A 27,861-nucleotide genomic window follows, 5' to 3' on the forward strand; every position below is an offset into this window, starting at 1 on the left:
ACAGTGCTTTTTCTTGAGAGGCAGAGACATGGCTGGTTTAGAGAGCTACCCCAAGGTGCATGTGACACCCCACCTAGCCTCAGCTCACAGTGACTAGCCCAGCCAGTGGCGCCAGAAATAGCTGTGGGGATCATGAATGATCTTGGTGTCTGCGAGTTGTGATTCTTTTACTCACTTTCATTTTCTTCTTATTTTACCCACAGAAAAAATCTTATTTTTAGAATTGGGAAGGAGGCAGGGGAGAGGCACCAAACACAAAGACCGCATCACATCCAGACGGCACAGGAAAGAGCGTGACGGGAGGATCATTCTATTAGGAACCACACGGCAGTGACGAGCACCAAGTGAAAAACAAACAATGGAGCAAATGCCATTGCTCATAATCATAGTCGCATGGATATGTGTGCCTGAATTCTGCTACAATTTTAAATAGGCAAACAAGAGTAACTCACGTTTATTCTGCAACAGCACATACTTCTTTCTCTCCTAATATTATCTGTGGTGTGAAGACCTGGGAAACATGAAATATATTAGAAGATCAATTTATTTAAGTAAAGCTTCATATTTAAAAAATTCAGTCAGTTATATTTATGGACCTTCCTTACAAAATCACGCGGGTTTGAAAAATCCCTTGAAGGGCTGATTTTACCACTCATATGTTTACAAAGTGCTTTTATAGACAGCATGCCAAAAGAGGTATGAGGGGCTATTTATTTTACTTCTCTACAAAAGGTTTACTATTCCTCAAAGACAGAGTATGTATACGAGAATGTGATGTCAAAGGAGTAAATAAGGCGGAGAAACAGAAGAAAAACCACCACATTATCAATTAATTCTACTAAAACTAGTAAGAAGATGAGCTGCCATTCAAAAGGGTCACTGACAAGGATCACAGCTGGACTTCTGAGTAGCAGTATGTGTGATAAATTACATATTTATTTTGTACCAAGTCTAAAATCTTACCATACTATCCTTACACTAAATATCTGTATCATTTCATTTGGAGGTGATTTGCTAAGGTACAGACACTAAGAAATACATTTCTTAGAAGAACACTGATATTTTATTAGACTTAGAACATGCTTAATAATGATGTGCAGGTCCTCTTAAAATAAAAAGTATATTTTTATAATTAAGCCGCCGAGCTGGTTGGCTCGGTGGTTGAGCATCCACCCCAGGAACAGAAGAGATCACGGTTTGATTCCTGGTCAGGGCACGATTGCCAGAAAGGGGAGTGCAGGAGTTTCTCTCTCATCAGGTGTTTCTATCCCTCTCTCCTCCTCTCTCTCTAAAAATCAATAAAAACATATTAAACACTTAAGCCTAGTAGGATTTTAAAATAGGATATTTTTCTTCCGAATCACAGCAAGATAAAAGCAAACCAAACACAATCTGCACAATAAAGGACAAGAAAGCCCGGCTGGTGTGGCTCAGTGGTTGAGCTTTGAGCTGCGAGCCAGAAGGTCTTAGTTGGATTCCCGATGGGGAGCATGCCCGGGTTGAGGCCTTGATCCCCAATGTGGGGCGTGGGGGAGGCAGCCGATCCCATGGTCCTCTTTCTCATCATTGATGTTTCTATCTCTTTCCCCTCCTCCCTGAAGTCAATAAGAATATATCTTAAAAAGACAGGAAAAAAGTAATTAGAATCATAAACAAGCATGAATCATAAGCAAGACTGTCAAAAACTAAACACATAATTTAACAATATATGTAAATGCTTTAAACTACCTAGTAGAAGACAAAGACTCAAAGTTTGGATTTAAAAAAATCAACAATTGCCCTAACCGGTTTGGCACAGTGGATAGAGCGTTAGCCTGCGGACTGAGGGGTCCCGGGTTCGATTCTGGTCAAGGGCATGTACCTTGGTTGTGGGCACATCCCCAGTGGGGGGTGTGCAGGAGGCAGCTGATCGATGTTTCTCTCTCATCGATGTTTCTAACTCTCTATCCCTCTCCCTTTCTCTGTGTAAAAAACCAATAAAATATATTTTAAAAAATCAACAATTTGCCTCAAAGAGACACACCCAAACAAAATGATACAAAAAGATTAAAAATAACAACAATGTAAGACTGTAATCCTAACTGCATGTGAGTTATAAATACCACTGTGGTACTGACTTTTCAGTTTGGGGGATGGTGGTGGCACTAAATAAATTCTAGTAGAATGCCAGAATACAATGATTAAGTATGAACCTGACGATATTAGTAATTGTTCATGCCAACCCTCTCACTCCTTCACGAATGCCCTCCTCCCCTTCATGTGCACAGGGATCCGGTGTGTGTGCTATGGGTGCAGTACTGGTAGAGGGCATGAGTTACTTTCCTTTTTTTGCACCACACCCAGAACTTGGATACATATCCTTTGAGGCCAGAGAAGGCCACAAATGCCAAAGACTGTTCCAGAAGAGATTGTTGGGCCTCCAAGACACCAGGCCAAGAATCATTATGATAGGCATTAAGAGTGAAGCCCGGCTAACGTGGCTCAGTGGCTGAGCATCGACCTATGAACCAGGAGGTCCACGGTTTGATTCCCGGTCAGGGCACATGCCTGGGTTGTGGGCTCAATCCCCAGTGGGGGGCGTGCAGGAGGCAGCCAATCAATGATTCCCTCTCATCATTGATGTTTCTATATCTCTCTCTCCCTTTCCCTTCCTTTCTGAAATCAACTAAAAAAAGAAAAGAAAAGAAAGGGGGGGTGGGAGTGAAGACCATGAGAGGATTGGGTGGGAAGGGTTGTTTTTTAGGAAGGAACAATTCTTTTTTTAAAAAATAAATATTATTATTGAATTCAGAGAGGAAGGGGGAGAGAGAGAGAGATAGAAACATCAACGATGAGGGAGAATCATTGATTGGCTGTCTTCTGCACTCACCCTACTGGGGATTGAGCCCGCAACACAGGCATGTGCCCTGGACTGGAATCAAACCCGGGACCCTTCAGTTCACAGGCTGAAGCTCTATCCACTGAGCCAAACCAGCCAGGGCAGGAATGAACAAACAATTCTTGATCTCACTCAGCCCCAGTTTGTCCCTGCTTTGGCAGTTCCCACAGGTGCTGATGCAGCCTCACTTTCCAGGAAGAGAAGTCTGACTTCCCCAATGTTACCCTTTGCTGCTCAAAGTCATGCAGGAACGCAGACAAGCAAGGCAGCTCCGCTATCTTCAATACATGGTTTTAAGGCTGCTCCACTTGTGACCATTTCTGATGAGCAGGAAGGCAAGAAGGATAGAGTACAGAGCAAGTGTTTTTAAGAATATGAAATTAGAAATGGTACAGTCACTTCTACTCACATACTGTTGGTGAGAGCTTAGTCAATGTAGCAAGAAGTAAGGAGGGGGGATGATAGGGGATGGTGACACTAAGAAACGTAGTTTCTACCTGAGTTGCCTGGGGCCCAGGAAGAATAAGAGAAGAATGTAGCCATCAACCTGCCTAAATTACCATCAATGGTCTGTGCAAGGCCTCTCACTGTTTCTGTTCATCATTCATTCATTCACTCACTCACTCTCTTTTAGAGCCAAACCACACACCCTCTCATATAACTCAGCAATCACTTTACTCTGTTTAAAGTACACACTTTTGTTTATATTTTTGAAAAAGATGTATTTTTTGTGTGCATGTATTTTTTGAGACAATTTTATTGAAGTAAAATTTATATTAAGTAATAGTCAACTGATCTTGGACAAAGGAGCAAAAGGCAATTCAAAAGGATAGCCTTTTCTTTTTAAAAAATATGAGTTTTTATTGATTTCAGAGAGGAAGGGAGATGGAGAGAGGGATAAAAACATCAATAATGAGAGAGAATCATTGATTGGCTGTCTCCTGCATGCCCCCTACTGGGGATTGAGGCTGCAACCTGGGCATGTGTCCTGACCAGAAATCTAACCATGACCTCCTGGTTCAACCACTGAGCAACACCGGCCAGACAAAAGGATAGTCTTTTCAATATGTGGTGCTGGAAGAATTGAATGTCCATAGCAAAGAAAAAAAAGAACCTAGACATAGACTTTCCATCTTTCACAAAATTAACTCAAAATTTGTCCTAGACTTACATGTGAAATGCAAAGCTATAAAACAAAATTTAGATAACTTTTGGGTTTAGCAATGAATTTTTAGATACAACACCAAAAGCATAAGTCATGAAACAAAAAATTGGTTGGACTATATTAAAATTAAAAACTTCTGCTCTGCAAAAGACACTGTTAAGAGAATGAAAAAGTCACAGCCTGAGAGAAGATATTTACAAAACACATATCTGATAAAGGACTAGTATCCAAAATATACAAATTCTTAAAACTCAACAGTAAAAAAACAACCCAACTTAAAAACGGGTAAAATATCTCTGTAGACACTTCACCATGAGGATAAGCAGATAGTAAATAAGCATACAAAAAGATGCTCAACATCATTTGTCATTAAGGAATTGCAAATTAAAATATGAGATTTATTCATAAGTGTATATTTAACTTTATACAAAATTGCCAAACTGTATTCCAAAGTGATGAACCACTTTGTATTGCATTCCCACTAGCAATGCATAAGTGTTGCTTTGCATCCTTAATGTAGTTGATACTGTCGTTTTTTAAAAAATTTGAGCTGTTTTGTGATGCAGTAGTATTTCATTGTGGTTTTAATCTGCAAATCCTAATGATTAATCGTATTGAAAATATTTTTATGTGCTTATCTGCCTTCTATATATTTGGTGGTTTGTTTAAATCTTTTGTTTGTTCTTCTAGGTGTGTGGTTTGTTTTATTTATTATTGAGTTGTGAGGTTTCTTTAGATATTGTGGATATGCCAGTATCAGTGAGAGTCCAATCAGGAGAATCATTAACAGGAGATTGGAGTAATGGGGAAATGACTTATACGAGTCAAAGACGACTGACAAATACAGAAAGAAAAGCAAAGACAGGGACAGCCACTACAGGCAGAGCTGAGATAGAGGGTCTGAGGAGCGCTCCAGACCTGTTGGAGAGAGTGCAGCGTGGCTCACCAGTGGGTACTGAAATCTGCCATTTAGGGTATTGGGGATGTTGTCCACAGGGACCTGCCATACCTTCGAACTTGCTGCACAGTCCCCTGAGGGGTCCTGGGAGGAGCAGTTCAGTCAGGTGCCTTGCTAGGGCACACCACTTTGAAAAGGTGCTGAGGGAAGCTTCTAGCAGCTGGGCACTGCTGGTTGCTGTGTGCTACCAGAATTGGGAGCTGGAGGCAGGCAATGGAGAAAGCCGTGCCCTGTAGGAGGAGCCCAGTGCAGGAGAACTGGCTGCAGGACCGGGGCTACGGGGAGGGAAGATGCCCTCAGTGTCCTCCTTCAGTGTCTCTCCAGCGCCCTCTACAGCCATAGCATCACACCGAAGTCACAAGGGAATATTCACCCAGCCCGCCTCCATTATCACAGAGCAGCAAAGAAGGATGCATTTGGAGCTGAGAAGCAAGAAGTCGATGACTGGCACAGAATTCTTTATCATATGTGTGTTTTGCCAATGCTTCTTCCAGGCTGTGGCTTGCCTTTTCATTTTCTTAACAGTGTCTTTTGAAAAGCATATGTTTGTAATTTTGATGATGCTCAATATATCTTTTTTTTTTCTTTTGCCACTCATGCTTTTTTAATCCTAAAAAGTCTCTGCCTAACCCCAACTCAAAGATTTTTCCCCCTAAAATTCAATAGTTTTAGCTCTGAGATTTAGGTTTATGAACTATTTCAAGTTGTATATATATATGTGTGTGTTCCTCAAATATTACTTTTTAAAAACATTTAAAAGACTTTATTTTTCTTTGAACAGTTTTAGGTTCACAGAAAAGTTAGGTAAGGAAGGTACAGAGATTTCCCACACCTGCCTAGCCTCCTCCTTTTACAATATCCCTCACCAGAGGGTTCATTTGTTATAACTGATGAACCAACATTGATACGCCATAATCACCCAAAGTCCATAGCTTACATTAAGATTCATCTGTAGTGCAATATATTCTATGGGCTTGGACAAATGTATGATGACATGTAGCCTTCATTATAGTATCATGCAGAGTACTCTCACTGCCTTAAAAATCCTCTGTCCTCTTCCTGTTCATCCCTCCCCATGACCTCATAAGCATTTTTTAAATTGATTAAAAAATACACATATATATATTGCCGTAGCCAGTTTTGCTCAGTGGATAAGTGCATCAGCCTATGGACTGAAGGGTCCTGGGTTCAATTCCAGTCAAGGGCACATGCCTGGGTTGTGTACTCAATCCCCAGTAGGGGGCATGCAGGAGGCAGCCAATCAATGATTCTCTCTCATCATTGATGTTCCTATCTCTCTTCCTTTCTCCCTTCCTCTCTGAAATCAATAAAAATACATTAAAAAACACATAGTATATGCAATAAATTATAAAACTATGTGCATGTATTTTAATTTATGTAAATGTTATTGAGTTATTTATCTCATTCTGCTTCTTACTTTTGTCACTCAGCACTGTTTTTAAGGTCTATTTATGTTACTATATCCCTTGCTTCTCTAACTGCTGCATAGTATAGTATAAACCAGCCGTGGGCAAACTACGGCCCGTGGACCGGATCCGGCCCGTTTGAAATGAATAAAACAAAACAAACAAAAAAAAAGACTGTACTCTTTTATGTAATGATGTTTACTTTGAATTTATATTAGTTCACACAAACACTCCATCCATGCTTTTGTTCCGGCCCTCCGGTCCAGTTTAAGAACCCATTGTGGCCCTCGAGTCAAAAAGTTTGCCCACCCCTGGTATAAACCCTCAACACCTTTTAAAAAAATGTGTGTGTTAATCCTCAACCAAGGATTTTTTTTCCATTGATTTTTATTTTTTATTATTTTTTTGAGGGGTGGAGAATCATTGATCAGTTGCCTCCTGAATGCCCCCTATAGGGATTGAACTCACAACCCAGGCATGTACCCTGACTGGGAATCGAACTATGACTTCCTGGTTCATAGGTCAACACTTAACCACTTAGCCATACCAGCTGGGCTTTCCATTAATTTTTAGAGAGAGTAGAAGGAAGGGGAAGGGGGAGAAGAGAGAGAGAGAGAGAGAGAGAGAGAGAGAGAGAGAGAGAGATTGATTGCCTCTGGTTGCTTCCAGCAGGCCAACTCTCCAACCACTGAGCCATGTCAGCCAGGATCAGCTTTCTAACTTTCGCCAGTGTAACAGGTGTAAGGTGATTGCGTTATTGTCTTTATTTGAAACTCTCTGATTACTGATGATTTCAATTCTTAATAATTATCTTTATATGCCTATTCAGGATTCCAATTTCATAAATTGCCTGTTGATACACTGCCCATTTTTCTTTTTTTAAATATGTTTTTATTGCCGAAACCGGTTTGGCTCAGTGGATAGAGCGTTGGCCTGTGGACTGAAAGGTCCCAGGTTCGATTCCGGTCAGGGGCATGTACCTGGGTTGCGGGCACATCCCCATTAGGAGGTGTGCAGGAGGCAGCTGATCGATGTTTCTCTCTCATCGATGTTTCTGACTCTCTATCCCTCCCCCTTCCTCTCTGTAAAAAAAAAAAAAATGTTTTTATTGATTTCAGAGAGGAAGGGAGAGAGAGAGATAGAAACATCAATGAGACTCATTGATTGGCTGCCTCCCGCACACCCCCTGCTGAGGATTGAGCATGGAGCCTGGGCATATGCCCTTGGCCAGAATCGAACCTGGGACCCTTCAGTTCACAGGCCAACGCTCTCTCCGCTGAGCCCAACCAGGTAGGCTGCCCATTTTTCTTCAGAGCCTGCTACCTTTTGCTTTCTTCGGATTTATTTGCTTTGCTTTTCCTAGTTTCCTAAAATGGAAGCTTAGAACCCGGATTTTAGATCTTTTTTCTCATTACACATTGATGCTATAAATTCCTCTCTAAGCACTGCTTTTGCTGCATCACACAAGTTTTGATTAGTTGTATTTTCATTTTCATGTGTCATTTAGCAGTGTGTTGTTTGATCCCCAGGTATCCTGGGATTTTCCGGCTATCTTTGTCATTGATTTCTAGTTTAATTCCAAGGCCTTCTGAGAACAAACTCTGTATAATTTCTATTTTTTAAGTTTACTAAGGTGTGTCTTATAACCCAGAATGTGGTATATCTTGGCAAATGTTCTGTATGAGTTTGAAAAGAATGTGTATTCTTTAGTTATTGGGTGAAATAGTCTATGGACATCAATTATATCCACTTGATTGATGATGTTGTTGCATTCAACTATGTCCTTACTGATTTTCCACCTGGTTGACTTCATTTCTGATAGAGGGGTGTTGAAACCCCCGTTCTCTGTCATATCAAAGAAGAGTTATTTATTTTCAATTTGTTATGCTTTTCACTTGTTAAGACAGAATTCAGACTCCATACTCCTTACTTGCTAGATCGAAAGTTTCTCTTTTGTTTATTGGTCTTCGTGAGTTACTTGTATATGGTTGCCTCCTGCACTTGCCCTGACCAGGCCCAGGCCAGGGAGGAGCCTGCAACCAAGGTATGTGCCTTTTGACTGGAATTGAACCTGGGACCCTTTGGCCCGCAAGCCGATGCTCTATGCACTGAGCCAAACCAGTTAAGGTGTCATTCCTAGATTTTGTACATGCTTTTTGGTTATAGTGAATAGAAGTTGGTTACTGCTGCTGGAGAGAAATGTTAATAAATTTATTTTCTTAGGTTAATCTTGTCTCCAAGGATTTTACTGAATTCTCTTGTTTTTTTTTTAAAGATAACAAATTTTCTTTTTAAGTATGTTTTTATTGATTTTAGAGAGAGAGGAAGCGAGAGGGATAGAGGTAGAAACATCAATGATGAGAGAGAATCATGGATCGGATGCCTCCTGCACGCCCCCGCAACCCCCCACCAGGGATCAAGCCCCGCAACCCATGCATGTGCCCTGACCCGGAATTGATCCGGTGACCTCTTGGTTCATGGGTCAATTCTCAATCACTGAGCCATACCAGCTGGGCTCTTAATAGTTCTAACAGTCTATTTGTTGGTTATCTGTTTTTCAAAGAAATGAAAACATAATCTTTACATAATGATATTTTGTCTCTTCTCTTCCAATCCTTGTATCTCTAATTCTTTCTTCTGTGATAGCTTTGTCTAGAACTTCCATTATTATACACCAAATGATAGCAGTATAGTTGGATTCCCTCATTTATTCCAGACCTTAAAGAGAACGCACTTAAAATTTTTTCATTAAGTGTAATGATTGTTTTAAGTTTCTGCTATATAACCTTTAGCGTGAATGTCTCTCCTATATCCAGTTTGCTGTTATTATTTAATTGTAAACGGGTGATGAACTTTATCAAATGCCTTCTCTTCATCAATTGAGATCATTGTATGACTCTTGTCCTTTATTAAATAGGTGATTTCTGGTGTCGAGCCAACTTAAAATTCCTGGGATAAACCCTACTTGATCAAAAGTTATTTTTTAGAATATATACCTGTTAGTTAACTCATATTTTATTTAGGATTTTTATATCTAGAACTTAGATAAAATGAGCCTATTCCTTTCATTTATTGCTTTGTTCTTACTATTTTGGAATCAAGATTACACTGGTTTCATAAAATAACTTGGGCAACAATTTTCTGGAAAAACTTACATAAAATAGGAGTAAACTGTTCCTTGAAAGTTTGGCACAACTCCAGAAATTCATAAAGTTTCCACGACTTCGGCTTCCCTAACCCCGTTGTTTTCTACTATTAACACATGTTTTGAAAGATTTGGTTTAAATGAGTAAGTGTGCACCTGTTTCTTCCCCCAGATGGCTACACCCTGTAGAGAAAGTATACACACAGCCCCTAAGAATGGTGCCACCGCTGTGTCCAGCCACTGTCAACCCTTTTACTCCACTTAGGTAAAAAGATTGCATTCCTCTCCTCAATTTCCCCTCCTCACTAGCCCTCACCCTTACCCTTGAATAGATGACTCAGCTTCCTGCTTTACTGAGTAAAGGGACCCCTTGGGACTAGCTCTCTAGCATGTCACCTACCCACTTACAGTGAGTTTCTGTATATCCACATCCAATCCCACCTCTTTCCACCTATCTCAGAAAATGAGCTGTCCCTTCTCAAGTCCAAGGCAAGCCCTACAAATGTGCTCCACCCCCGCCCCTCCCGCTTCTCCCAGGGATCACACTCCTTTAGACACCCCCTCGCTCTCCTGAAGTTTAAACTCCCTCTCTACAGGACTCCTCCTCAATCCAACAACATAATCAAATCTCACTCATCCTCCCAAATCCCTCCTTTGTGTGCTGTAGGACAGGCATTCTCACACACTGCAGGTGGGAGTGCACACTGGCAAGATCTTTCTGGGAAGCAATTTGGTAACCTGAATCAAAAGCCTGAAAAATATTTGCACCCTTTGTCCCAGTAATCCTACCTCTAGAAATCCATCTAAAGAAGTTATCAGAAATGCTGACAAGGAGAGATGTTTAAAGATGTTAATCTCACTGTTATTTTAACAGCAAAACTTGGAAACAATCTTAAGGTTCAACAATAGGGGATAAGTTATAGAAATGGTACTTAAATAGGATGAAACTTTGAGCAATCACAAAAATATATAATTTTTAAAGAATAGTTGACATGAGAAACTATTCATGAAGCAATGGTATAAGTGAAAACAACAGCATATATTGTATAAAACAGCTAACACTTCTGGAATGTTAGCTATTATATACATCCTTTCACTCAACCTCCGCAACATTCCTGTACAGTTAATACTGTTATTTACATTTGGCAGAGAAAGAAACTGCCTGGAAATAAAAACATCCATATTTACGAGGGAGGACCATTAGTGACACATTTTATTTCCTTCATTCTCTCTTGTGTTTTTCAGTTCTTTAAAGAGGATGTATGACACTTACAAACAGAAATACTGAATCATTTTTCTTCTTTCTGGTTTACATATGCTGGGAATACACAATTTGAACAATACAGAGGAAATGAAAATCCTCTTTACACCACTGCTATTCCAACCACCAGACAGAGCCACTGTGGGCTGTGGCTTTTCTATTTATATTTACTTTTAGAGTGTATATGGACATATATACTTTAAAAAGCAAACGTGATCATCTTACCATGTCATTTAAAACTCAAACCTTTGCCCTAACCGGTTTGGATCAGTGGACAGAGCATCTGCCTGTGGACTGAAGGGTCCCAGGTTCCATTCTGGTCAAGGGCATGTACCTTGGTTGTGGGCACATCCCCAGTAGGGGGTGTGCAGGAGGCAGCTGATGAATGTTTCTAACTATCTCTCTCCTTTCCTCTCTAAAAAAAAAAAAAAAAAAAAAAAAAGCCATCAAAAACCAAAACTCAAACCTTCAAGCCTCTGAGAGATGTCCTGGGCTCCTTTCTGCTGAAGCGGCCCAAGTTTAATTTTGCCACGTGCTGACTGGGGGCCTGTTTCCCCATCTGGAAGTAGCAGTTCTTGCCTTGCCTACTTTGAGGGGACATTGGGGTGTTCCAAATGGCTGATGGGTGTGACTGGTTACGTGTTGGGCCCAAAGCAGCACTCTTGAGGCTCCTCCCCTCCGGCCTCTCCTCCCCACTCCCCAGCTGCCTCGGAATTCTTCAGGTCTCCAGAAGGGGCCCGAGTGCCGCAAGAGGGGAAGGACCTTGTCAGCAGGTTAGCACTGCAAGTCCCCAGGCTGGAGCCTGGCTTTTGATCCCTGTCTCCTTCCCCTCCCCCCTCCACTCTAGAGTCTCCTGGGGAGCAGGGACAGAAGCAGTCTATCCGGGCGCGGGAGCAGAAGACAGCGCGGCGGGTGAAGCAGAGGAAAGCTGTAGGGACCTGGGGAGAGCGCTGGGGGGCTGAAAACACGGCGTGGTGTCCAAAGCGCGTTTGAAAGGCTCTGCAGGAGTGAGGTGGTGCCGAGGCGAAGGCCTTTCTCCGCGCAGCCGTCGCCCTCTGGTGGCAGCGCGCAAGAGTTACAGCTGCTCGCTCGCCCCGCCTTCCCACGCAGGAGTTGCGAGGTTGAGTTACCCGCTCACACATCCCGCAAGCAACGGGCCCTCAGCGGGCTCTCTACCGAGGCCCCAAGCCGCCGGAAGGGAAAGCCAGGCATGCGTGAGCCAAGACTGGAACCTGACCTTGGGTGCCCACCCAATTGACACAATAACCTCTGGTGACTGTGAAAGCCAAAGGCATCAGACAGTGAAGGAGATTTTATTTACACTCTGCCAATATGGAGAATGTTCATTAGTGAGGAAGGTCTCAAAGGAAAGGAAGGGGGCCCTGGCCTGCGTGGCTCTGTTGGATGGTCCAGTAAACCGAAGGTCAGGGGTTCGATTCCCCGTCAGGGTACACACCCATAGAGGTCTCTTTTTCCCTCTCTCTCTAAAAAACATAAATAAAAGACATATCATTGGTGAGGGTTTTTTTTAAAAAAGAAGGGGAACTTGAGGTTTGGAGAGACAGGTGAACAAGGGAATGGAGAGGGTTTATTTTCTTGGACTATGGGAAATCAAGGTGGTTCTCTGCCTTATCTATTTCCCCAGAACTTAAAGAGGTGGGAGAATTTCTTTATTTTTAAAAAATATTTTTTTTATTAATTTCCAAAAGGAGGGGAAGGGGAGAAAGAGATAGAAACATCAATGATGAGAGGGGATCATTGATTGGCCGCCTTCTACACCCCCCCTACTGGGGATTGAGCCCACAACCCGGGCATGTGCCCTTGACTGGAATCGAACCCAGGACCCTTCAGTCCACAAGCCGGCTCTATCCACTGAGCCAAACTGGCTAGGGCTGTTTGTTTGTTTTGATTTTTGTTAATCCTCACCGGAGGATATTTTTCCATTGATTTTGAGAGAGAGAGAGAAACATCGATGTGAGAGAGACCCATCAATTGGCTGTCTCCCCCATCCTCCCTGACTGGGGCCAGGGATTGATTGAGCCTGCAACCGAGGTACATGCCCTTGATCTGAGTGGAACCCTGGGACCCTTCAGTCCACAGGTCTATGCTCTATCCACTGAACCAAACCGGCCAGGGCAAGGCGGGGAATTTCTTAATCACTGCTGCCTTTTGGGAGCACAGGACTCAGATGAAAGTCAGTCTCATCACAATAAAGGAAGCATGCTGCAGGATGGCCAGTTAAGAGGGGAGAAGAGGGAAGCCCACTTCACCCACCTGTGAGTTTAGTGGCTGAGGCAAGATTTCAGCCTGAAGATACCAAGGCAGCAAGGAGACCCCAACCTAAGGTTTAAAGTTCCACCTAAGAGTAAAATCAGAAAGTCACAGCGCAATGGATTCAGCAGTGGAGTGATTTTTCAGAAGTGGGTCCCAGGACTTCCTTTCCAATGTGTCTCACGTGACTCAGGGTAGCAAGGGAGTTAGCCTGAGTTTCAATTCCCACTTTAAAATGGAATGAGAGAAATAAATAAATAATAGAGTGAGAGCTGCCATGCCAGAGGAACTGCCTTGCATTTTTATGCCTCAAACTCTTGGAATGTTAAAATAGGGCAAAATAAACTTTGAACTGGGCCTAACGCAACCTGGTGTCCCAAAGAACTGCTGGCAAGGGATAACGAGAAAGTGGATATCATGACTACCAAACTGCTGACTACCAGACTAAAAATTTACAGCATTTTTTAGAATTAGCGTCACTATGTCACATGATCTGCACCAATAGAAATGTCTTCCTTCTATTGATGTAACTGCTCCCCTTCCCTTTCTCATAAGCACCCATTGCCTTTGCCTGGTAATTAGAACATTACTTGGGCTTCTGCCTGAATCAGTGCTTCCTGAATGATTATTCTTTTTTATCTCAAATAAATGTTCATTGCCTATCTTTTTTTTTCTGTTTTTTTTAATTTATTATTATTTTTTTTTAATTTTTATTACAAAGGGTATTACATATGTGTCCATTTCTCCCCCCTGCCCTAGGCCTATCTTTTTTAAAAAATGTATTTTTATTGATTTCAGAGAGGAAGGGAGAGGGAGAGTGTGCAGGCTGACACTCTGTCCACTGAGCCCAACCAGCTAGGGCTCGTTGTCTCTCATTTTGAAAGGTCTTTTATTTTTAGGTTAAAAATAACTGTGTGTGTGTGTGTGCGTGTGTGTGCATCTCACATGTTGATCTTACAAAGTGAAGTTCACATACTTCCATTGAATCTGGCAGAACTTTGTAACTGCCCCAACCAATAAGACACAGCAGAAGTGACACCAAATGATTTCTGACGTTTAGATATAAAAGGCAATATGGCTTCCACCTGGCGCTCGCGCTCTCTCTCTCTCTCTCTCTCTCTCTCTCTGAAACTTGCCCTTTGAACTCAGCCTCCACTATATTGCTATGTTGTGAGCAAGGTTAGGCTACATGAGAATTCATATGTCAGGGTTCTGGTTAATAGCCCCAGCCAAACTACAGGTGAATAAGCCTTCAGATGACTAAGGCCAAGCTGGAGAGGAGCTTTTGAGTCCTCCTGTTCAGGCCTCAGATAGTGTGGAGGAGAGCCCAGCCATCCCTCCTGTATCCTGTCTAGATTCCTGACGCACAGAAACTGCAAGAGATAATAAATGATTATTGTTTTAAGCCATTATGGGGTAATTTGTGTAGCCATAGTAACTGAAACATGCAGTATACATGGAAACCACTTAAACATAGATAATTCAATATAATTATCATAAACATGATGAAAACTTGAATGTCAAAACCAATTTATGAAAAAAGAAGACCCTCACAGTTTTTAAAAACACATATGATAACCTGAGCCTGAAACAGACTGGAAAACTCTCCCCACTTTATCTTATACGGAGGCAAGATTATAAATTTATCTTGGATCTGATAGAGAAATATGGGTTCAAAAAGTTTTGTGGTTTTTTTTTTTTTACCATTTTGAAGGTGTCAAAATGAAACAATAGGCTGTACTTCCAACTCACAGAAAATAAAAACAAATAAATCACTGTGCATATCACAAAAGGCAAAAAACGAAGAAAGAGGACACCTAGACCAAAACATGAAAATAAAGCCCAAACATGAAAATAGGACCAAATTTGCCAGAATAAATATAAAGGCACTGTACTCTCCTACTAAAAGCCACAGACCCTCCAACCACGTTAATGCAATCTAATTCCTACAATGCATCCATATGACTGCAGTATGCAAGGCATAGTAACTAAAACGGTACTCTTTCCATCAGTAGCGTTTGCACATGAGGCCAGCACCCCATCCAGAGGTCCCCTCGCCAGTCCCATGCTGCTCCCTGCCCCAAAGGGGCTGAGTGCTAGTCTCCAGATGGCTGAGGGCAGACTCGGTCTCATGGGAGGGCCAGGCCAATGGAAGTGACCACCGCAGAAAGCCATGCCTGCAGGACAGGAGTGCTGCCCAGTTTTCTGGCTGAGCAACCCCCCAACAGTGAGTGGGGGTGAACCTTCCTGCTGGGGGCTAATTCCAGCAGGTCATAAATGCAAGAAGTTGATCAAGAGGCTGGTGGGCCTTGAGGCTTCAGCAGGGCTGAAGAGACATATTACTGCCTGCTGGAGTAGCTGAAAGTATTTCCCCAAACCTTGGCCGAACAGCTGAAGGCAGTGTCCCCAGCCTGACAATGCCTACTGTGTACCAGGCCTTACCTTTGAGTATGTATGTCTGCTTTGCTTTAGGGCAATTTGTGTTAATAAAAAGCTAAGGGGCCGGAGATTCAGAGGACTTGGTTACTGAAGCTAGGTCTCCTCTGCTTCCCAGAATGCCTTCCACATTTACATTTCATGTCTAGGCTCTTTATGACTTTACTTGCAGCCCCTTTTCCAGATTCCTGAACCCTTCTAGATGCTGAGAAACACCCCGGCGCCTTCCCCTTCTTGTCTGCAGGCTCTGGGCCACTGTAGAGGGCAAGGCACGCGTGTGTTACTAACCCCGTGACTTTACCCAGACCCACTGGCATGTCATCAAGGAGAATTCCTCCCAGACCCCTGCCAACAATTTGCCACTTTTCTGAAAGGCTCTAAGTTTTTGTCTTTTTCTATATCTTAATTAGCTTTTAAATTAGGAAGCTGGGAGATGGTATAAAACAAGGAAGATTGTCCTAATGCCATCTTAACTCTAAAATCCTATTATCTGTCATTTTTAATAGGAGAAGCTTAAAAAAAACACACGTGTCTATTAAACATCAGGCGCTGTTACATGCTAGAGTACAATGATGAATAAAGTCTGGCCCCTCGCCCTAAGGAGAGGTGTTCAGGGTCTGAGCAGGGAGGGGGCAGGGCACAGGGAAGGCAAGCAAGTAAACAACTAACTCTAATACCAGGCAGGAGAAAATAAACGCTAAATATAGGTACTGAGTGGCAAGAACAGGGAAGAGGAAGCAATGAATGCTGATGGAGCGATGAGAGAAGGCTTTATGGCCGAGTCTGCAGGGCCTCGCTCTGAGCCCACAGCAGTAAACTATAAATGAAGGGAACTACCCACACGCCCGAGGTGCTGCCAGCAGAGCCTGGGTCATCCAGGGGCAGCGGAGTCACTCTGAGGGGAAGGCCCCTCCCCCTGGGGCAGAGAGAAATGGGTCACACTGGGTCCAGGGGAAAGCAGTGGCCTAGCAGTGATGGCGAACCTTTTGAGCTCGGCGTGTCGGCATTTTGAAAAACCCTAACTTAACTCTGGTGCCGTGTCACGTATAGAAATTTTTTGACATTTGCAACCATAAAACAATGACTTATATTTTTATATTTATTTTATATATTTAAATGCCATTTAACAAAGAAAAATCAACCCAAAAAATGAGTTCGCCTGTCACCTCTGACACGTGTGTCATAGGTTCGCCATCACTGGTGAAGCAGCATCATGCAGGAGACCCCAGAGGACTCTGAGGCTCTGACAATTACCTAAGGGGAAATAACGCTAATGACCAGAGTGGGCACTTTCTCAGTCTCAGGTCGGGCAGGTGGTGGTTGGCGAAGCCTCAGGAAATGTGGGTGGGGTCTCAGCTGAACGGGCAGGAGTAAAGCACTGACTGGGTGCCTTTCGGTGCCAGGCACTGCAGAGCATTCTAATCTTCGTAACTCTGCAAATCCTTACTGAGCACCGGCAATGTGCCAAACACTGTCTTAGGCACCGGAGACGCAGTGGTAAACAAAACAAAAATCCTGCCCCTCGTGCACAAAGAAATAATTTGACATAAATTCAGTGATGCATACTTGTCATCAGTATTAAGTACTCTGAAATAAAATGAAGGGGAAAAAATATGAAAGGGAGTGCTATTGTTAAGAAGTGGTTAGGGGCCTGGCCAGCATGGCTCAGTGGTTGAGCATCAACCTATGAACCAGGAGGTCACAGTTCAATTCCCAGTCAGAGCACATGTCCAGGTTGTGGGCTCCATCCCTAATGTGGGGTGCGAAGGAGGCAGCTGATCAATGATTCTCTCTTATCATTGATATTTCTATCTCTCTCTCCCTGCCTCTCTGAAAATCTATCTATCTGCCTATCTATCTATCTATCTATCTATAAAATAAGTGGTTAGGGAAGGCCTCCTGGAGGAGGTGACATCAGAGCAGAGACCTGAATTAGCAAGAGTATGAGCCTTACATTTAGTGAAGTTTCCCTGGTCTAAAGAAGAAACACAGCTCAGAGAAGGGCAGTGGCTTTCCCTAGCTTACAAAGTTCCCAAGACATGACCAGGGGAGGGTGTTCCTCCTGAGATTCTGGGCTCAGGAGATGTACTGAGGTAGCGCCTGCCCCTCAGGCCTTCTGTTTACTGACAGTTGTGGTTTCACAGGCTCTCAGACCAGACCACCCGGTACCAGGTCAGCCCACTGGTTCCTTCACTTCACTTCCTCCCCTCCCCCTTTTCTCCCTTCCTTCTCTCCCTCTCCCTCTCCTGGTTTTCACAGCATTTTATTATCAACACTGCAAAGCTTGTTACACAAAAACACAAAGTGTCCGTTTAATGGATAATTATAGGAGAACCCCGGAGTAACCAGCGCCCACTGAAGAAACAGAATACTGCGTCACCCCCAGACCCCGCACGTGTTCCTTCCCATTTTCTTCTCACCTGTGGCGACCTCTTCCCTGCTTTTCTCATCATTAACCGCCTGCATATGTGTCCCTAAACAATAGAGTTTAGTTTTGCCTAATTTTGAACTTTATATAAATGGTACAACTGTATATATTCTTTGTGTCTTACTTCTTTCACCCAGCATCATGTTTACAAGATCCATCTGTTTCTGGGCTTACTGGTTTGCTTAGGGCTTCCTTAACAAAGGACCACAGACTGGCTGGCTTAAACATCAGAAGTTAATTTATCACAGATCTGGGGGCTGGACGTCTGAGATGAGGTGTCGGGAGGGTGGGTCCACTTCAAGGCCCCGAGGGAAGGATCTGTCCCAGGCCTCTCTCCTGGGCTTGTGGATGGCCTGGGTCTTCTCCTGGGTCTTTACATCATCTTCCCTGTACCTCTCTACACCTGCATTTCCTCTTCCTGTAAGAACGTGAGTTATATTGGATTAGGGCCCACCCATCTGACTTCATTTTAACTTAACTACCTATGTAAAGACCCTATCTCCAAATATGGTCACACCCTGAAGTAGGGGGTTGTTAGGACTTTACCATAGGAATAGTGTGTGTGGGGGGGGGGGCGGGGGGGTTACAATTCAGTCCCTAACACGGGATGTAACTAGTTCACTGGAACTTGGAGCTCCGACAACCATCTTGGGCGACGAGCTGTTGCCCTAAATGATAAAAGAGCCTAGCCCTGTGCCACAGTGGAGCCATCAGACCAAACCCTGAAAAACAACCTATTTCATGCAAGAGAGATACTAACCTGTCATTGTAAAGCCACTGTTATTTGATTTTCTATTAGATGAGGCAGAACCTAATCCTGACACTTAACGAAAATACACGCTTTCAGTTAAATACAAACATGTGTTTGCTTGAGGTAAGTTTTACTGCTTCCATTAAAATCATTCTTGCTGGTCAGTAAATGATAATATATTTGTCTCCACACTCAAATTTATTATTATTTTTTACTATTTCAGAGAAAGGAAAGGAGAAAGAGAGAGAGAGAGAGAGAGAGAGAGAGAGCGAGCAACATTGATGTGGCAGAGAAACATCAATCTGTTGCTTCCCGATCAGGGATCAAACCCACAACCTGGGTATGTGCCCTGACTGGGAATTGAACCCACCACCTTTTGGTGTATGGAATGATACTCCAACCATTGAGCTACATCAGCCAGGCCATATGCATTATTATTAACAATCAATAAATGGTAAATAAGGTGGGTTTCTTTTTATTTTTAACTAGAGGCCCAGTGCACGAAATTCATGTATGGGTAGGGTCCCTAGGCCTGGTGGTGATCAGGGCTGATCAGGTTCCCCGCCTCCCTGCCTCCCCCTTCCCTCAATCCCTCAGCATCCTGTGGCCATCACTGCTGGTTGCCAGCCATGTTCCGCGCCGCCCCCTGGTGGTCAGTGCACATCATAGCAAGCGATCGACCTCCCGGTCTCCCCGTGGAACTCCCAAGGGGACAATTTGCATATTTGCTTTTTATTATATAGGATTCGTCAATAGGCTAATTTGGGGCAACAAAGACCAATATGTCACTTCAGCAGACGCCTTACTCCTTACTCAAGCCACTTGAGTCATTCCCCAGCCAGGCCCAGGGAAAGGCAGTTGAAGCCGTAACCCTGACACCCTGCCCTGGGGTGGGTCCCGGAGCCCCTCACCTCCCCGAGGCAACAACACTCGCATCACCAGAGCCCAGAAGAGCTGGGTGTAAGTACAGATTAAGTTTCAGTTTTTATTTAAAGATCCTAATTTCTGGACGTTTATTTTGGGGATTACAGCGGTGGCTTAAGCTACTTTAAGACATTATAAGTTGAAGTCTTTCCTTCACTTGGCTGCTAAAGTTTAATTCAGTCTAATTATTTCATATGGCATCAACGATAATAGTTTCATAATTTCTAGTATATTAAGCACTTAATATGTTGTGTCATTTGAAATCACATATTAAACTCAGCAAAGTACATTTTAATGAGAGTTAAGTGGTGTGAAAATATTAATGCACTGTGATGGTTCATCATGATGCTCATATTTTGTAGGTCTGTTCCTGATGCTCACAGGCCTCGCTCACCAGGTAAGGGAAGCATTTAATTGCCTGAGGCTGGCATGGGTTCTAACAAGCTGACGTTCCTACCTTTTGCCGTACAGCGCTTCACAGTGGGGTTTCTCATTGGGCTTCATGACCCTATAAAGCAAGTAGGGAAATCATTATTTCCATTTTAGAGATGAAGAAACTGAGGGAGGCTTATTGCTGGGCCGTAAATATGGCCCTTCACGGCTCAAAGCCATTGCTGTTTGCCCCTGTGCCACAGCTGCTATCAGTGTAACCTGGGGGTAAATGATGTCTGGACTCAGGGCAGCGAGGATTTGGACAGAGCCACCCAGATGCTGGCAGACTTCATACCTGGACTTGGCAATTTTTTTTGCACCCTCTTTTTAGGTACCTTCCACAACCTAAACCTAAGCACCTCATGCTCTTGGGCCACCCTGGGGTTGCCAGAGAAAAAGAGTCTTTAAATCACAGTGAACCCTTAATGTAGCAACAGCTCAAAATAATCATGCATCGCCCTAACCGGTTTGGCTCAGTGGATAGAGCGTTGGCCTGTGGACTGAGGGTCCTGGGTTTGATTCCGGTCAAGGGCATATACCTTGGTTGCGGGCACATCCCCAGTAGGGGGTGTGCAGGAGGCAGCTGATCAATGTTTCTAACTCTCTATCCCTCTCCCTTCCTCTCTGGAAAAAATCAATAAAATGTATTTAAAAAAAAAAGCATGTATCAATGGCAGGATTTATGGCAACGGAGAGATTTTAGAGAGAGCTTCCAGAACCCCTGAAATTGAACTCCCATGAAGCTCAAAGGGACTTCCGTCAGCCTTGGGTGTGTGTCTTCAGTCACACCCAGCCCTCCGCCAGCCATGAGCTCTCTGGGCCTGTGGAGCCTCTGGGTCAGCCTGTGAACTCGGCGTGCCCCTGCCCTACATCCTGGGAAAGCCACAGATGTCTTTCACCTCAGAGTTCTCAGTACAGAGAAGACCACGGCTGCTTCTCTCCACATCCCTGCTTCTTCTTCCTTCTGGTGGGAGTCCCTGGCCCTTCTCACTTCAAATGAAATGAAATATGAAACATAATGGCTGTCAGGGAAATATTGTCACTTTTGAGCAGTGGTTCCCAACTTGGGGCACACACCCCAAAGGGAGGCAATTTGACTGTTAAAAGAGGCAATTCAAGAATGAGTTATTAACAGTGAATTTTTGCATTTCTTATGGTTCTAGGGGCCTCATATACAATGTCTATACTAATAAAAGAGGAATATGCAAATTGTCCAGGACGCCATCACAGTAATAGTAACGACCAGCAGGCTGCATGGAGAGACCAGGCCACGGGGGTAGGGGGGCAATTAGGGGCAACTAGGCTGGCAAAGGGGGGCAGTTGGGGGTGACCTGGCCAGCAGGCAGAGGTGGTTAGGGGTGATTAAGGTTGCAGGAGGGGCAGTTAGGGGCGATTAGGCAGGCAGTCAGGTGAGCAGTTAGGAGCCAGCAATCCTGGAATGTGAGAGGGATGTCCAATGGGAGAGGGTGCAGGCTGGGCTGAAGGGACCCACCCCCCAGTGCACGAATTCTGTGTACTGGGCCTCTAGTATTAATATAAAAATAGTTTTGAACTCATGAACTCACAAAAACAATTTCAGGGGTGTTCAGGAGACCATACATTGAAAACCACTACACAGTGCCATTCCACTTCTCACAGGTATGAGTTTAAACCACATTCCACAGATATGAAACAAAAGCTATCTCTCAATCTCTCTCTCTCTCTCTCTCTCTCTCTCTCTCTCTCTCTCTCCTCCCGACACACACACACACACACACACGCAGACCAGGCCAGCATGGGGGGCAGTTAGGGGCGATCAGGCAGGCAGGCAGGTGAGCAGCTAGGAGCCAGCGGTCCCAGATTGTGAGAGGGATGTCCGATTGCCGGATGTCCTAAACCGGCAGTCGGACATCCCCCGAGGAGTCCAGGGTGCAGGATGGGCTGAGGCCCCCCACCCCGTGCACAAATTTTAGGCCTCTAGTATAAATATATATTGTGACATATTTATGCATTTGAGCTCTCTATTATGTTTTGAAACTTTGCTATTTTTCATATCACTTCATGTTATTATTTTTTAACAGTTTCTTAGTGATTTCTTCCTTAGTACTTCAACTGTCCTTTAATTCTTTTATTTTTCTCTTTCATGGATGCCATGTTTTTTGGAAGTTTGTTCAGACTAAGTTAGTGGCCTTTTAGGCTTCATCCACGTGACTAGAAGTTCACTTTTTGAATAATAAGAATTATATGTCACGGGGGGTGGGGGTGGGGCCAGGGAGAGAACCAGGATTTTAGAGATGCTTAGGTGGGGCACGGCCATAAAAGGTTAGGAACCACTGCTCTAGAGAATCCTAAGAGCGCATGTCTTCACTGACATATTTTCACTATTAAAAATAACCCAGTTCTTCATTATTCAAAATCAAATGAAAGCTGGCTTTGTCCTTCCCACTAGAGTGGTGGGAAAACCACCTCAGACAGGATTAGGGAAACCACTCCTCATCTCTTGGGGTTCTGCAGCTCGGGACATTCAGGGAAGACTGCTGGGACTTGGGCCACCTTAGGTCTACAGAGTGGCGAGAAGCCAACAGCTCTGAGAGCTGGAGTCCCACCGGCCGCCGCTCGGAGACAGCTGAGCAGTGGCAGCCCTCTCTGTACCTGTGCACTCCGTTAGCCTCTGCCCCTCGGGGGTCTGTAGGAATCTGGACTTCCCTGGAAGTCATGACCCCCTTGGCTCTCCATCACTGAGTCCCTCCCCGTGTCTCCTCTCCTCCAGCTTCATGCCACATAAAACCCATGTTCTCTCCTCTCTTCCCCACCCGCTTCCTCCACACTGGGCCTTCAGGGTTCAGGGGCAAGTGTTGGGTGGTTCAGCACGTCCAAATCCTAGGTCAACAACAGTCCCCCTGGACTGTTCCTGGGGTCTTCATGCCCCAAGGATGACCAGCATGCCCCACCCTTCTAGAATAGAAAACAAAGTGTTGAGTTTTTACATCTTGCTAATTACAGTCTCAAAATAAGTTCTTCAGTTACCCAGTTACAAAAATCACAGCATGTCAAAGCTGAAAGAGACGTTAAAGATAATTTCTAGGGACGTTTCCTCATTTTGCACAAGACAAACAAGATCAGAGAAGGCCTGGGAGTTGGCTAACGTCACAAAGACAGGTGTAGGGAGGATGGCTCTTGTGTCCCAGAAGTGGTGAACATCCTGGCCGATCCCCTGCTGGTTATTGCAATGAGGCAGTTATGAACCCACAAGATGTACCTGTCACCATGGCAAGTGTGTGCATCGACTGTGTCGAAAGGCTCTCCTTCTAAATAAATGTAATTGAAAATGAGCATCATCGCCCATCCATGCTAATACGCTTTTGCGTTATTTGCAATTCCCTTTCGTAAATCTGAGGGAAACATCATTGCCCAAATTAGCTCTTTTCGCTCAATAAAGGCCATATTAACATTCGGAGGCTTGTGTTTGCTTACTGCTTATTTAGAGAGAGGTCAGAGAAGTTGGGCCCATGTGCCTAATCCCATTTCACTAAAAGCAGGTGGGGGAGGGGGACCTCCAAAGTCCCCAGAAGCCAGACCGAGTGCCCCCCGGCGGCGGAGGCTGAATGAGTCCCTCGGGTCTCGCAGTGCACCGAACGCTTCCACAGCGACCTTCCCCGAAGGACTGGCCCCGGTGGGTGAAACTGACTCAGCTGGCTCAGGTCTTCCCCTGCCTGGACTCTCAGGGCTGCCTCCCCAGCATCAAATGACAGCTCAAATGCCCCCTCTTCTGCCCATCCACTAAAGCGGCCTTCATGCCCCACGCACTGTCTGTCCCTTATATTTTTTTCTTTCTAGTCTGGCTCAGCCCTGAGCATGCTTTCCTGGCGGCCTTGCTGGAATGGAAGCTGCATTTCCACAGCAACCCTAACCGTTTGTTCACCCCTGCAGCCCGGCGCTGACGTCACAGGTGCTCGCTATTCGTTGAACGAACGAAGGCAGGAAGTCTGGGCTGCTAAGGCCTTGGGAGGCCGCACCCCGGGTCCCAGATCTGTTCTGAGTTCCACTGGGAACTCAGGGAAAACAGTATTTCAGAGCAGACGTGCGTCGGAGTCCCAACTTCGTGTCATCACTGGAGGATAATTTTGGCCTTGATGGTAAACCTCTCGGAGCCTCAATTTTCTAACCTACAAGCTGAGAGGAATGGCACTGATTTAGTGACCTTTCCCAGGCAGCCACCAATCCGCGAGTCACCCTACGAAATGCTGGGGGCGGGGGGCGGCTGGTCTAAGAACCCCAGAGGAAGCGGCGGCGCGCCGAGCCCCATCCCGAGGTGGCGGCCGCCCCTACCCAGCACTTTCCGGCTCACGATTCGTGGCTCCAGCCCTACCAAGGGTCCCGGCGCGCGTAGGCCGGCCAGACCAGCGGCTCTAAACCGTTTCGGGGTCTCGGACCAGACTTCTGTGGGGATCTCATGCACCATAGTCCCTCACCTAAAAAAATGCACTCGCGCCGCGCACAGGATGCCCCGCCAGGACCAACTCCGCGCCTAGTCGGACCTGCGCGGAAGAGGTGCGCAGCGGCGCGCACCTCGTGACGGAGCATGACTTCCAGCGCCGTCCGCAGGCTGCAAAAGGTCGGGCGGGTGGGAGCTATTTCCCATGATCCCTTCATTTGCATATGCAATGTAAGAAGGCTAGGTAGAGAATTATATGTAATTTGGACATAACCAAAAAGATATAGTCACAGTTGGTATTAAACAGAACTCCATAATTTCTTGAATATTTTGGAATTAAAAAAAGGAACACAATATGGTCACCATAACTGTAAAGGTTTTGACATTATGGGCTTTATATATCTGTTGACAACCCCTATGGTTTGTGCTCGCTTCGGCAGCACATATACTAAAATTGGAACGATACAGAGAAGATTAGCATGGCCCCTGCGCAAGGATGACACGCAAATTCGTGAAGCGTTCCATATTTTTGCCTAAGGTCCTATCTTAGAAGGTAGGGTAAAAGGAGGGGGAGGGTAGTCAGATCCATCTGTTTGAGGTGCTTTTTCCAATTGGCACTTGGGCCCCTCTCTTCTCTTGCCTCCCTCTGCTTCCCTCTGCACTATCCTGAGTTGTTACCTTATACTTAAGGAAATGGCCTTGCCAAAGTTGATCCATTTCAGGTGCAAAACATAACAGGACTTTTGTGCTGCGATAAATATAAAGTGATATAAAACAGGAACTTGCAACCAGACTGACTCCTTATGCTGCCCCTGAATCTTAAAAAAAACAAACAAAAAACCCCCACTCCTTATTGGGCAGTGGTGTCAACCTTGGCTGCACATTAGAATCACCTGGGAATCTTTTTAAAATCCTGATTTCTGGGCCTCATTCTCCGGAAATTCTGTTTCTTTGTTACGAATGTTGTGGCCCCACCCCATAACAAAGAAACAGAATTTCCAGAGCACGAGGCCCAGAAATCAGGATTGTAAAAAGATTCCCAGGTTATTCTAACGTGCTGCCAAGGTTGAGAACCACTGTTATTGTGCATCTACCACGTGCCAGGGGCTTCACCAATATCTCATTTTAATATTTCTGACAGGCCTGCCCTATGGGTGTTACTGTCAGCATTATACAGGAGACGCTGAGAGAAGTACAGTAGCCTGGGCTACATTATGTAACTAGGAAGTGACTGAGGCGAGACCTGAGATATTTAAAGAGGCAGCCCTGAAAAGATGGGGTATCTACCCCCAGGTAATTCAATTGCAAAAAGCACCCTCCTAACTAGTAAGATTAGAAGAAGGGGATAATAGTCCAACAAGGTTCAGGTTTCCTGTGATGACTTCGTCAATTTTTTTAATATAATTTTTTTTCTAGGAGAAAAGTGTCGGTGCTTAATTTTTGCTATTACCTGAGCACCCACATAGTACTCCTGGAGGTCCCTACAGCCTCCATCGGTGGCACGGCTCCCAGGCTCTGTGCCACCGCAGTCAGGACCGGAAGTCAGAGGTGGAGCCCCAGCGCCCAACAGGGCAGCAGCGCTACTCTCCCCGTAGGCCCTTGGAGCTGCCACACCGCATTGGATCGGGCATTCATTTCTGTTCTCTTTAGTGGAGGTGAAGTGATCCTTTCCAGGTAACAGAGAATAGATGTACGTGGGACTTCTTGTGCCTCCTCCTGGGCTCATGGCCTCCAATGCATAGAGTTACAGGACAATCTGGTTTTCCTCTCTTCCCCCAAAGATGGCCATGGCTCTTCTTTGAGGCCGCTAGGGCATTGGGTGAATGGTTTTAAATATCTTTACGACCAAAGTTGATTGGCTCTCTCTCCTCATAAAGAAACTCATCATTTTTGGCATGATGGCTGTCTCAGAGCAGAAATTAGGAATGACAGGCTTCTGGAAAAGCCAGAGGCCTGGCTGACTCTCCTGGCTCTGCACAGTTCCATGAAGTAGGTACCCCTCCCCCTCATGTTATAGATGAGGAAGCGGAGGCACAGAGATTCAACAACTTGCCCGATGTCACACAACTGGTCAGTGACAGAGAGGGGACTGAGGCCTATACTGTATGCCTTGATGGGCGCGGGGGTGGAGAGTGGGAGATAAGGATGTTTAGAATGAAGAGAATGAACATGCAAGCCCATGCTGCTTTTGTTGGTGTTCTAAATTCAAGGGCAGAAGTCGAGATTTTGCAAAGGATGAAGGCTATTCTATAGATCAGGGTAGCTGGGAATGAGTACACTGGTATGTGCCCAGTGACCTGGCAAATGTGACAGAGCGAAGGAGCACCCTGTCCGGGATGAGGTTGGAAGAAGAAGAAAGTTTTCCTATTCTAGGTTGATAATCACTTACCTGACACCTCCCCCACCCCCAAACTGATCCTATTGATGAAGGATCTTCTGAGCAATAAAATTGTGCTTAATTGATGAAACCGGTTTGGCTCAGTGGATGGAGCGTCGGCCTGCGGACTGAAGGGTCCCAGGTTCGATTCCGGTCAAGGGCATGTACCTGGATTGTGCGCACTTCCCCAGTGGGGGATGTGCAGGAGGCAGCTGATCGATGTTTCTCTCTCATCAATGTTTCTAACTATCTCTCTCCTTTCCTCTCTGTAAAAAATCAATAAAATATGTTTTTAAAAAAATTGTGTTTAATCAACCTTATGCAAATTAGCTTCTGTTGTCCAGAAGCACCTAGACCAGGGGTGGGCAAACTTTTTGACTCGAGGGCCACAATGGGTTCTTAAACTGGACCAGAGGGCCGGAACAAAAGCATGGATGGAGTGTTTGTGTGAACTAATATAAATTCAAAGTAAACATCATTACATAAAAGGGTACGGTCTTTTTTTTTTTTTTTTTTAGCTTTATTCATTTCAAACTGGCCGGATCCGGCCTGCGGGCCGTAGTTTGCCCACGGCTGACCTAGGGATTCCTTCCCTCAGACATTTCCAGCACTTAGATGAATGACAAGGTTAGAACCCATCCATCTAGATAACGCTTGAGCACCTGTGATGCCCTGGGCCTTGTGCTGGAGGTCAGGAGGAAGAGTAAGATGTGGCCTCTGTTGCAGGAGTACTTATAGTTCTATGGGAAATTGACACAAAAGCAAGGATAACTCAGGGAAATGAGCAACATGTTAGCTTCATGAACGAGTGCCATGGAGATTAGTCCCAGGAATCCAGGGGTCTTCCAGGGGTCCTTTGACCAACCTACTGGTACTGGTTCCTCCCAGGGGAGTGAAAAATCAGGCAACCTGCTGCTATCTCCACCCACCTAGCGGCACTCAGTTTCTCACCCTGGATTCTCTGGAACTGGTGATGATAGAGACCACCTGTCGC

At 44.8% G+C, this 27,861-nt stretch overlaps 1 long non-coding RNA gene across 1 annotated transcript; it reads right to left on the minus strand.

Moving 5' to 3' along the window:
• Positions 1-451: 451 nt before the first annotated feature.
• Positions 452-24,650, minus strand: LOC107182234. The gene is made up of 3 exons (XR_001512954.1): positions 24,528-24,650; positions 20,102-20,152; positions 452-511 (listed from the first exon to the last, which is right to left on the minus strand). It is a non-coding gene; the product is annotated as an uncharacterized LOC107182234 (long non-coding RNA).
• Between the last annotated feature and the right edge of the window lie 3,211 nt (positions 24,651-27,861).

This window comes from Myotis davidii, unplaced genomic scaffold (assembly GCF_000327345.1).
Source record: "Myotis davidii unplaced genomic scaffold, ASM32734v1 scaffold673, whole genome shotgun sequence".
NCBI lineage: Eukaryota > Metazoa > Chordata > Mammalia > Chiroptera > Vespertilionidae > Myotis > Myotis davidii.